We start from the raw sequence: 13,047 nt of genomic DNA on the forward strand, positions 1-13,047 counted from the left end.
ACCATATCACCACCTTAATAATACACTGTGCGTTACTGGCACCATATCACCACCTTAATAATACACTGTGTGTTACTGGCACCATATCACCACCTTAATAACGCACCATGCGTTACTGGCACCATATCACCACCTTAATAATACACTGTGTGTTACTGGCACCATATCACCACCTTAATAATACACTGTGCGTTACTGGCACCATATCACCACCTTAATAATACACTGTGCGTTACTGGCACCATATCACCACCTTAATAATACACTGTGTGTTACTGGCACCATATCACCACCTTAATAACGCACCATGCGTTACTGGCACCATATCACCACCTTAATAATACACTGTGCGTTAGTGGCACCATATCACCACCTTAATAATACACTGTGCGTTACTGGCACCATATCACCACCTTAATAATACACTGTGTGTTAGTGGCACCATATCACCACCTTAATAATACACTGTGCGTTACTGGCACCATATCACCACCTTAATAATACACTGTGCGTTACTGGCACCATATCGCCACCTTAATAATACACTGTGTGTTACTGGCACCATATCACCACCTTAATAACGCACCATGCGTTACTGGCACCATATCACCACCTTAATAATACACTGTGTGTTACTGGCACCATATCACCACCTTAATAATACACTGTGTGTTACTGGCACCATATCACCACCTTAATAATACACTGTGCGTTATTGGCACCATATCACCACCTTAATAATACACTGTGTGTTACTGGCACCATATCACCACCTTAATAATACACTGTGCGTTACTGGCACCATATCACCACCTTAATAATACACTGTGTGTTACTGGCACCATATCACCACCTTAATAATACACTGTGCGTTACTGGCACCATATCACCACCTTAATAATGCACCGTGTGTTACTGGCATCATATCACCACCTTAATAACGCACTGTGCGTTACTGGCACCATATCACCACCTTAATAATACACTGTGCGTTACTGGCACCATATCACCACCTTAATAATACACTGTGCGTTACTGGCACCATATCACCACCTTAATAATACACTGTGTGTTACTGGCATCATATCGCCACCTTAATAATACACTGTGCGTTACTGGCTTCATAGCATTATTTATTTGTATTAAAACAACAAACGTAACTTTTATCAAGATTAACATCTTTTATGTCATAAATAAAAATGAACCATTGACTCGAATCATTTTCTTTATTCGACCCTTTTTGAAACACAAGTTTAAACGACACATTGCGCAAGCGCCTCTTACTTTCTTGCTATACTGTCTATGAATCGTTTCCATATTGTACAGCGCGCCAGAATGTGTTGGTGCTATAAATGAATAACACTGTTACAATATATATATATATATATAATTATTATTATTTTATAGTTTATACAGCGCCATCAGATTCCATAGCGCTGTACAATATAGAAACGATTCATAGACAATATAGCAATTAAATGTCTGTTAGTCCACCCTTTGTACAGCGCTACGTAATCTGATGGCGCTATATAAATAATAAAATAATAATAATAATAATCTATATATTTTCACATCTAGTGTTGTAAAAACCTATTAAACATTAAAGTCACTATCCTCATTAACTGTTTAGTGCAGAGCCTTTAAGATGCTTAAATTGTGCTAAAATGTTGCAAGGCAGGGCATGATGTCCCTGTGTTTTGGAATGAAGTTGTGTATTCTTGCTGGGGCCAGTAAGTTACACTGTATCCTCAGTGTGCTGAGCAGCTGCAGTGAGAGCAGGGGGGGGAGAAAGAGAGAGAGAGAGAGAGGGTCTTTCACCTACCCCACAAAACATTGGGGGAGGGGACTCAGCCCTCTATTCTCTTTTCCCAACTTGCACTAAACTCTGCTCTCCAGACCCCAATCCCCTGTGCCACATGTACTCTGTGCTGTGCTGTATGCATGTTATGTTACACAGTGATGCTGGAAGCTCTCCTTCCAGCCTGCATTCTAAGTTGCTGCAGACTTTGCTGGAATACTTTTTGTGTTTTGGTACAAGCCATCCCTGAGCCTCGCAGTCCCTTCCCCCATCTCCTTTCAGAGGGGAGGCTCCAACCCTGGCAAAAGAAGGAATTGTTTTAGAAATCAGTCATCCAAAAAGAAGGAGAGAGGAAGGAGCAGATTCAGGCTTACAGCAAATAGCTCACAACATGCTCTAACCTCTATCTAACTACTTCCAAACACAGCCAGCCTCAGATTAAACACTAATATCAACCACAACAACTCTGCACAATCTGCAAGATTTCTCCTCCCCAGATCCCCATTTCCTGATCTCCTGGTAAGTCACAACTTTAGAACCATGCCAAAGTTTCTTTGTACAAACTGCAGCCTGCAGCTCCCTTCTTGTGTGTTGTGTTTAAAAAGCCCCTGCTAATTTCCCATTTGTTTAGCATTTGGTGGGTTGTGTGTGTTGTTGGCTGCAGGATTGGAGTTGAATGTAGTATTTTCTGTACTTTGTTTTTCTATCTGCTCATATGAACACAGTTTGAATGTCTTAGGCCTCGTCTGGGGCTCCAGATCTCTTAATTTCCTGTGAATTTTAAACATTTTACATTCTTTGCAAAACTGTACGTTGTAACCGAAAAATTGGATAAAAAACCTGTATTTATGTTTTATGAAAAACGACAAAAAAAACTCTGTTGCGTTGAAAAACCATTAAGGTGTAATTATGTTTCAAAATAGACGCGTTTTGGATTTTACAAATTACACGTACTTTACAATAATTAACAGACTGACAGTTTTTACTATTTGTTTTGGTATGGTATGGTATTTATATTTATTGGTTGCCATGACAGACGCAATGAAGGCACGAGCTGTAATACTGTTTTGTTTACATTGTGGTTATTTCATAATTATTCTGAATATTGAGGTAATAAATACGGAATTAGAAATAAAACTCACATACTCACGGTTTGTGTTTTAATTAAGATGTTATAGCCCAATATCTCGTTGTTCGGGGGCGCGGGTTATGGGGTAACTTTAAGGTGTCACATTTAAAGTATTCTGCTTGTTATTTTAGGATTTTTGCAGTGATTGACAAGTAAATGTGTGAGTTTAGTGCTGTCATCAAAAATATCAGAAATCAGAAATGAGATAAGAAAATAATCTCAGTAATTCCATTTAATCACAGCGTAAAATGCCGAACACACTATTTACATATTTAGTTAAGAAGTGATTGAAACTATTAGGTAAATATTTTGTTTATGTTTATTTTTCAGATTTTTTTTATCGTAACCTCGTAGTGAAGTTATAAAGTTGCAGGATGTTCATAAAAGTGTAAATTTTTTATTTGAATATTTTTTTATCAATAATCAGTACTTGGGTACCTTGTTGAAGGTATATTTACAGTAATTTGGATCTATCTATCTATCCCACTGTTACAAAATGCTGCATAGCCAGTGTATGACCCTGTGTTTTTATTACGAAGATATTATTAGCTCTGACTGTGTATGTAAGTAGCCTCTTTGTTTTAACATCTAAAAAGTTTTGAATACTTGAGATATCACAACAAGAGCAAATCTCAGCACCCAGGTCCCAGGCCGAAGTCGTAATTAAACCACAAAATAATGTATTTATCTTGTGTGGTTATTATGATTAGAAATGATGTGTATACGGACGCTATGTAATGTATTGATCTGTCTATCTGTTAGAATTAGCTTTTCACACTCCCAATTAATGACACGATAAGGTATTTTTATTAAAGCCTGTTTTGAATCACATTTCGCGCATTGTGTGATTTGTGAGAGTTAGGTTTGTGCTCATAGTCGATCAATTGGACTTAATATTAAATATTAAGAGTATCAGTAAAATGATCCCATATTCCACTGTGTACCTGTATTTGTTAACTCTTTCTGTGCCTCAGTGACTTGCATTGGTTTTACACATATAGCTGGTAGTGAAAAGATTAAATGCCTTTGGAAGTCACTGATCTTGGTGACCTTTTACTACAATGTTGTGGCCATTTTCGTACTAACACATGTTGGGCCCCATCATATCAGGGACGTATTGTGGGTTAACCTACCTGTGGCTTCTGATTATAAATGGACTGATGGCACGTATAGTTTTTCTAGCCACTGGCCGATCACAGGTGACACGTTGTGTGACAAGTTTAGAAAAAGTAACCGATGTGGGAAATGGCTTGATAAGAAAAGTAGATTTTGCAATGTAGATTTTTTGGGATGTCTCCTTTGTAACTGTTGTAACAAGGTGGTTTGACCCTGATTCTTTACCTTGCCACGTCCACGGATAGCGGAAAACACAGAATGTGGTGGTTTTAATAGTAGCTGTACGCAGGGTGACATCTCATTGACACTATATAAAGATGTCACTTAATGCCATGCCAGACAGATATACATGGCAGGGGATTGGGCTGGACGGGTGACCATACACCTCTGGCTGTTATTCACTGATTGGGGCACAGGAGGTTTTTGTTTCCGACATTTCTTATCTTTCATTCAAATTTACAAAAAGCCATTAAACTTGCTGTTGACTTTGCTATAAGCACCTTATTGTAATACTGCCTGTCTGTCTTCCTTGTGTAAGAGGTTCATGCAATTCACTGCCTACTTTATTTTGATTTATAATCCTCCAAAACTTCTTAGTCATTTGTTGAAATGCACCCGTGTTGCCAGAGGTAATGTAAATGTATAGTAAAGTTTATTCTCGATAATACGTTCTTTATTATATTCACCTGAGTGATAGTTCAGCGTTTGAAAGGTATTGGTTCAGATTGGTCCGACTGGTGCAATAATACTCCTCGTCATTTGCCCCAAAGCTACTGTGGACTTCAGTTCCATAATCCTTGATTTGTTTTTGTTGTTACCAGCAAGAGTTCCCTCATAACCGTGATTGGAGTTCTAGTCTGCAGCAGGTGTCATATCAAGCAAGACCTATCTCTGCCCCAGCAGCGACATTTCCCACCGAGTTTAAAACTGACCCTATAGTGTACTTACTATTTACAGTTATGTATTATATTGTTATTTAAATAAAAAAAAACATAGTGTCTGCTGTCCGCGAGAATTGGATTGAAACAATGTTAGTGTTATAAGCAAGGAATGATGTGTGAAATTTATTGTCACTACAAACTGATTTTCATTATTTCAATTTTCTCTGGAGTATTTAATCCCTTAGCAGTGGGCTGGATCAAGTTGTTGCTGTCTTCATGCGTTCGCAGCTATGAATGCGCGTAGTAGACTTTGTGTGTGTGCGCGTGTTTGCGTAGTACAATTTGCTCAGCTCTCACTGAAGCATCAAGTGACGCGATAGTGGGAGTTTACATCTGAGCGCTGCCGAAATTTTGATGAAAACGGCAAACTAGAAATTTGAAAATCCCGCCGTCAATATATTCGCCAGCAATTTAGTTACCACAACGTGTAGATTAAAAAATAAATTATGATCACAACAGAATGTAACTGCAGTAACATTAGAATTACAATACCTTCCTATAAGTAGTAGTGGAGAAAAAATGTGATGTGGCCAGTATTATGGTGCCAGTAAAAAGACTGAGTTGCATTCCAAGTGGTACCCAACCACGCTTCTCCCACCATTACTGGATCTGAGTTCACTACTATAAAGGCTGTCTAGGATGACGCTATTTAACTGTTTCTGTTGAATGTCATTACAACTTCGCGTTATGCTTTGCAAGCAGACTTGCTGAAGTCCAGCATGACAGCTGGGGCCTAGTTGCCAAAGGGCAAGTTACGCCATCTTTGAAACAAAGTTGTACACTACTGGTCGGACTAGCCATTTGGGGGATAAGCAAGAGTCTCTGCCTGGGATTTTACACTCAACAACAGCTTGAGAATTCATTCATCATTATAAGTGTACTGATGTAGTTTGTAAGTTGGATACTTAGCTTAAATTCCCTGCACTGTAGTGGGGAGGGAAGGAAAAATGCGTCAGGGTCATTTGAAACGTTTAATAACCAGAGATAGCTGATAAATGATATAAAAAAGGCCTCCTTTTTCACCCCCAACATTATATCCTTTTCTAATACCTTGCTCTATATCTAACCTCTCAGGTGGCACGTGCCTCCCTTTTCTAAAAACGAGTGGACATGTCTCGGGGCACTGTAGTGCCCACACAGACTGTGATTTACTTACACAGTAATAGGACTAGACATTTGAGTTATGTTTTTTTTTTGTTTAGTTTTATACGCTGTTTCTTATGGAAAAAGTGAATGTTTGATATGCCAACTGCATTATCACCATTGTTATTATAATTGTCTCGTTTTCTATGATTGATGCTTCCATGTATGCCATATATTTTGCTGCTAATGGTTTAAAAAGCTGGTTTTGAGTTGATTTATCTTTTCCGAAAGGCGTATATAACGCAGCTCGTCTCCAATAAATGGTTTGAAATGCGTTGGAATTTTAACATTTTCTTTTTATGATAAACTGACAGGTACATGACATTTTTATTTTAAAAGCCAGCATTTGGAGTGTTGGCCACTCTAATCAGGCTTTTAAATGTCTAATTTGAAATATAATTTATTTTTGATTATGCTATTGCACCATAAATATATATTTTTGTTCTAAGATGTTCATGTTGGTTATAAATAACGAAAAATAGAAATTTTAACTCAAAGTAGCTCAGTGGGAGAATTATCCAGATTTGGATAAAACTTTGCAATTCCTTTGTGAATTCGTCACATTTCCCAGTTTAGTAAATAACTCCACTGGTGTCTGGGAAATAAAAGCTGACGTATCCCCGAGTGCAGTCCAATAAAGGATGGGTGTCTGCGCGCAGCGTGGGCTCAGGTTTATGAGGTTTTTTTTAATTAATCCTGCGCTTGACTCTGGCAGTTAATTGGTTAAATGTACAGTATGTGACTTATTAAACTGTTAGGCCCAATTCCTTAATGTGACATGGCAGTGCTGAGCAGCCAGCAGTAATATGGAGATCTGCTTTGTGTTCACTGCACCTCGGCCATTTTATTGGGGGAGAGAGAGGTGTGAGGCGCGCACTACAAAGCCGCTGAGGTGTATTGGTGTAATAGCAGGACATCAGTAGGGAATTTATATGGTGGAAGCCATAATGAGCTGCAAGACATTGTAAAACACAGACTATTTGCTGCTTATTTTCAACGTGCTTTCTAAGACCACAAGGCCGACAGAGTCAAGGCAGCCATCTTGGTACCCTCCTCTGAAGCAGAAAATCGCCGATGTCTTATTGCGACAATTTTAATTGGGGACAAACGGCAGCGAAGACGCCGTCTTAATTGTACACCACCACAAATTTACCCAGAATCGAATCAGGATTACCCTGAACCATTTGCCAGCCCGGATGGAAGGCTACAGTATTCTAGTAAAATAGATGGTTCGTAACGCACTTGACATGTTTTTATGAATTATGACGTCAGTTTAGTGACATTGTGATTGAAGTTTAAAATGTTAGGAAGAAGGTGTATTAATACACGTTATTAACAGCAACAGTATTTATTTAGTAATATGTCAAGTAAGGATCTTTTATTTTAACTAACAGATAAGGACAGAATTTAAATTATGGTTTCATGGTGAACAGCGTATACCTATACATGCCCTTGTCATTTGAAGGGTTAATGTATATTTTTGCAGTAAGCTTTGGTATGTGGCAGATTTACATTAAGGCAATTTTTTTTAACCCTTAAAGGAACACTATATTCACCTAAACAACTTTAGCTTAATGAAGCAGTTTTAGTGTATAGATCATGCCTCTCAGGTTTTACTGCTCAATTCACTGTCATTTAGGAGTTAAATCACTTTGTTTCTGTTTATGCAGCCCTAGCCACACCTCCCCTGACTCTGATTGACACAGCCTGCAGGAAAACAAAACGGGTCTCACTTTCAATCACATGTAATTTACCTTAAACAATTTTATCTCTTGCTCTGTAAATTTAACTTTAATCACATACAGGAGGCTCTTGCAGGGTCTAGCAAGCTATTAACATAGCAGGGGATAGGAAAATCTAAATTAAACAGAACTTGCAATAAAGAAAGGATAAACTTTAGATGACTCTTTACAGGAAGTTTTTAGGAAGGCTGTGCAAGTCACATGCAAGGGGGTGTGGCTAGGGCTGTATAAGCAAAGTGATTTAACTCCTAAATGGCTGAGAATTGAGCAGTGAGAATTCAGGGGCATGACCTATACACCAAAACTGCCTCATTAAGCTAAAGTTGTTTTTGTGACTATTGTGTCCTTTTAAAAAAAAAAAAAATTATCCTCTGGAAAGTCACTTATCAGTCAGTTACATGTTTATCGCACATGTCTCTGTCTGCCTTTTAATCTTTGCAATGCTTGAAGGGCGAATGTATGTAGGTACTGAAAGTGTCAAAATATTAAGTAAAAGGTTTTCCTAGGAAATCTGTCAAAGTACAGCAGCAGCACCTTAGTATAAAAATGTCCAGAAAAGCAATTGTTTTAATGCATATAATTAATTACTGCAAATAAAATGAATGGATATAATAAAATATGCACAATATTTACTAAGCTCTGAGAGCTTGCCTTTTATTAGCTACAAGACCAGGTTTCTGTAGTTGATAAAGATCCACCCCCTTTTTCCCCCAGCTTCAGCGGATCAATGTCCAATCACACACTTTTAACCAAAAAATTCTGAAGAAAAAAACTCTGGTCCGAAATGACATATAGAAATGGGAGGTTTCTTTGAGATTTAGGGATTTATAAGTACGGTATGTATATACATAGGGCTGCATTAGTTCAAATTGCCATCAACTTGCTATATAAAGCTATTGTGGGATAAAATGCTCATCAGGCTCAGCCAACAACTAGATGAGTTTGTTTGGAGTTCTAACATAAGCTGCTTAGTAGGTGGTTACGTCACTATGACATTATATCAGACTCCCAGTAGCCTCCTGAATCTTACTGAGCATGTGAGGAGTTGTAGTCCAGCAGGGATAAGCAACATCTAATGCATTGAAATGAAAAAACAACAGATATTGAGAAGTTTTGAGATTCTTTCGAGCGCACAGACTATTTCATATCTGTCCCTTCATTTTTGTAAACCCGAGATAGTCCTAGAACACGCTTTATTTTTGTTATTCTGGTACAATTCCAAGGTTTACTTTCATTGATGTAGATAACTTGTATACCTCCCAAGTGTCCCTATTTAGGAGGGACAGTCCCGATTTTGGGCACGAATCTCTTTGTCCCTCTTTTCTATCCTAATGTCCTTCTTTACAATGTTCTTATTCTAAATTTCAGTTGTATAAAGTGTTATTAGGAAGTCACCTCAAAATTATTATTAATATTGATATAGCGCCAACATATTCCACAGCGCTTTACAATATTATGAAAGGGGGAAATTTAACCAAAAGTTTGACAATTACACAGTGATACAGGAACAAGAGGTAAATGAGGACCTTGCTCAGACGAGCTCACAGTCTAGATTATTAACAATTCATCACACACTTTGTAATTAATACTGAGCTGATTAATAACTGTTAACCCACGGCTGGGTTTATGATGAGTCCCCATGTAACTCGCCAGCGGTGCCTGAGGATGGTGTGACGGGTCGGGCAGATTGGTGGTGTCTCTAACGAGACAAACATAGCAGGAAGCATTCCGCTCTACTCTAGCCAATCAAGTTATTGAATGAGTGACGTGTAAATCAAGGGGTTAAAAGGTAGATTGTGATTTGCACCGCTTGCTATTCTATCCGTGATGGCTTCCTTTAGCATTGCAGGTGCTGCGAGCTGTGGTTCCAGTCCAAGGCCTGCTAATACCGTTGGTTTCTATTTAGGGCATTGCCCTATCAATGCCGGAGGGGTGTACAATGCTTTGATTTAACCTGTAGCCAGATGGCGGTGGCACTGCAGTGGTTAATAAAGTACAGGATGGGCTAAAGATAGGGCATCTCGAGTGGTTAGCGTGTAGAGGTCTGGCATGTAATGGGCAGACGGACGCCTTGACGGCAATGGCTCAGCGTTCTAAGTAGAGGACTTGCTGTAGGTGGAAGGGGCAAACACGGTTATGGGATCAGTGGGACACGCAGAAACAGTGGCAGAGTCATAGGAGTTGTATTTTACCAACTTGTGAGGGGCTGTTTATTGGGGACCCCGGTGCTCCCTATCCTAACAAGTCTGTCGCAGGTATAGCACGCAGTGAGGGTATGTATCAATAGGTCATTTTCAAAGCTTGATAAGTGGGGCAATCAGCAGTGACAGCTGCACTGTGTGTACCACAACCCAGAATTGCCTTTTATACAGAGGTCCAAATGAACGTTATTTAAAAACTATACCAGATATAGCTAATGGCAGACATAGCATGTTTTAGGCCTCCCCCTCCCCCCCCATCAGCACGGTGGCTACACTGAGAGCTTTGGGGTTTTCCAGGATAATTTGCCTCAAGGGTTGAAATGCCACAAACCTTAAAAAAACAAAACCAAGGTCATTAAAGCACACCCTGGTCACCTTAAACCTCAAACCCCAGTAAATATCTGCAAAACCACTCAGGAGAGAACTGCTTCCCACAGGCCCCTGTGTGGGGGGACTACCGGCCCTGTAACCCCTTCTATACCCAGAGAGAGAGCTGCTACCACAGGCCCCTGTGTGGGGGGACTACCGGCCCCGTAACCCCTTCTATACCCAGAGAGAGAGCTGCTACCACAGGCCCCTGTGTGGGGGGACTACCGGCCCCGTAACCCCTTCTATACCCAGAGAGAGAGCTGCTACCACAGGCCCCTGTGTGGGGGGACTACCGGCCCCGTAACCCCTTCTATACCCAGAGAGAGAGCTGCTACCACAGGCCCCTGTGTGGGGGGACTACCGGCCCCGTAACCCCTTCTATACCCAGAGAGAGAGCTGCTACCACAGGCCCCTGTGTGGGGGGACTACCAGCCCCGTAACCCCTTCTATACCCAGAGAGAGAGCTGCTACCACAGGCCCCTGTGTGGGGGGACTACCGGCCCCGTAACCCCTTCTATACCCAGAGAGAGAGCTGCTACCACAGGCCCCTGTGTGTGGGGACTACCGGCCCCGTAACCCCTTCTATACCCAAGGAGAGAGCTGTGTCCTACTGACCCCTCTGTGGGGTAACTACGGGCCCCGCAACCTCTTCTACCCTGAGAGAGAGCTGCTTCCTACTGACCCCTGTGTGGAGTAACTACAGGCCCTGTAACCCCTTCTACCCTGAGTGAGAGAGAGAGATGCTTCCACTGGATCCTGGGTGGGGTAACTACTGGCCCCGCAACCCCATGTACACCAAGAGACAGAACTGCTTCATACTGACCCCTGTGTGGGGTAACTACCGGCCCCGCAACCCCATGTACACCAAGAGACAGAACTGCTTCCTACTGACCCCTGTGTGGGGTAACTACAGGTCCTCCAACCTCTTCTACCCCGAGAGAGAGTGCAGCTACCACAGGACCCTGTGTGGGGTAACTACGGGATGTATAACCCCTTTTACACCCAGAGAGAGAGAGAGCTGCTAGAACAGGCATATCTGTGGGGTAACTACAGGCCCTATAACCCCTTCTACATGCAGCGAGAGAGCTGCTTCCTACTGCACCTGTGTGGGGTAACTACAGGCCCCACAACCCCTTCTACACAGAGAGAGAGCTGCTTCCACAGGACCCTGTGTGGGGTAACTACAGGCCCCACAATCCCTTTTACACACAGTGAGTGCTGCTTCCTACTGCCCCTTTATGGGGTAACTACAGGCCCCGTAACCCCTTCTACATGCAGAGTGAGAGCTGCTTCCTACTGCCCCTTTGTGGGGTAACTACAGGCCCCACAACCTCTTCTACACCCAGGGAGAGAGCTGTGTCCTACTGACCCCAGTTAACGTTACTTGTTCCTTTCACAGTTTTTGTAAAATGTATACTATCCCAGTTTGCGCTTCTTTTTACAAACAATTATCTCACAGCCTCCGAGGAGCATGGCATAGAAAACAAGATGGCCGCCTCCTATTGCTATATTATAAAATCATTAACCGTGATGAGGCTGGCACAGCTGTGCATCTTTTAGGTACTTTTACACCCCACTTCTGGTTTCTGTATCTGTCTACCATTAAAGAGTAGATTATTTAAATATACAAACGTCAGAATGTAGGTTTGTGTAAGCTGGCATAGACTTCAAGTAATTTAAGGTTTGCTGAGGAGTGTTCTCTCTGTATAAAGATTATATCAGCGAGATGAACCTAGTTCTCTGTATAAAGATACCAGTCCGAGGAACTGCGTTCTCTCTGGATAAAGATTATATCAGCGAAAGGAATCGCATTCTCTCTGTATAAAGATATCAGTGAGAGGAACCGTGTTCTCTCTGTATAAAGATTATATCAGCGAGAGGAACCGCATTCTCTCTGTATAAAGATTATATCAGCGAGAGGAACCGCATTCTCTCTGTATAAAGATTATATCGGCGAGAGGAACCGTGTTCTCTCTGTATAAAGATTATATCAGCGAAAGGAACAGCATTCTCTCTGTATACAGATTATATCAGCGAGAGGAACCGCGTTCTCTCTGTATAAAGATTATATCAGCGAGAGGAACCGCATTCTCTCTGTATAAAAATTATATCAGCGAGAGGAATCGCGTTCTCTCTGTATAAAGATTATATCAGCGAGAGGAATCGCGTTCTCTCTGTATAAAGATTATATCAGCGAGAGGAATCGCGTTCTCTCTGGATAAAGATTATATCAGCGAGAGGAATTGCGTTCTCTCTGTCTAAAGATTATATCAGCGAGAGGAACCGCGTTCTCTCTGTATAAAGATTATATCAGCGAGAGGAACCGCATTCTCTCTGTATAAAGATTATATCAGCGAGAGGAACCGCGTTCTCTCTGTATAAAGATTATATCAGCGAGAGGAACCGCGTTCTCTCTGTATAAAAATATCAGTGAGAGGAACCGCGTTCTCTCTGTATAAAGATTATATCGGCGAGAGGAACCGCGTTTTCTCTGTATAAAGATTATATCAGCGAGAGGAACCGCGTTCTCTCTGTATAAAGATTATATCAGCGAAAGGAACCGCATTCTCTCTGTATAAAGATTATATCAGCGAGAGGAACCGCGTTC

The 13,047-nt window shown here is 41.0% G+C and overlaps 1 protein-coding gene across 2 annotated transcripts in view; it reads left to right on the forward strand.

The window, feature by feature from the left end:
• Positions 1-2,008: 2,008 nt before the first annotated feature.
• BOC (BOC cell adhesion associated, oncogene regulated) overlaps positions 2,009-13,047 on the forward strand; it is a 71,185-nt gene continuing 60,146 nt past the window's right edge. Inside the window, exon 1 of one of the 2 annotated variants that reach the window (XM_063446306.1) lies at positions 2,009-2,317. The gene's annotated coding sequence lies outside the window, so the exon portion shown is untranslated. The remainder of the gene's footprint in view (positions 2,318-13,047) is intronic. The other variant, XM_063446311.1, reaches the window with a different exon arrangement.

Source organism: Pelobates fuscus, chromosome 1, assembly GCF_036172605.1.
Source record: "Pelobates fuscus isolate aPelFus1 chromosome 1, aPelFus1.pri, whole genome shotgun sequence".
In the NCBI taxonomy this organism is placed as follows: Eukaryota; Metazoa; Chordata; class Amphibia; order Anura; family Pelobatidae; genus Pelobates; species Pelobates fuscus.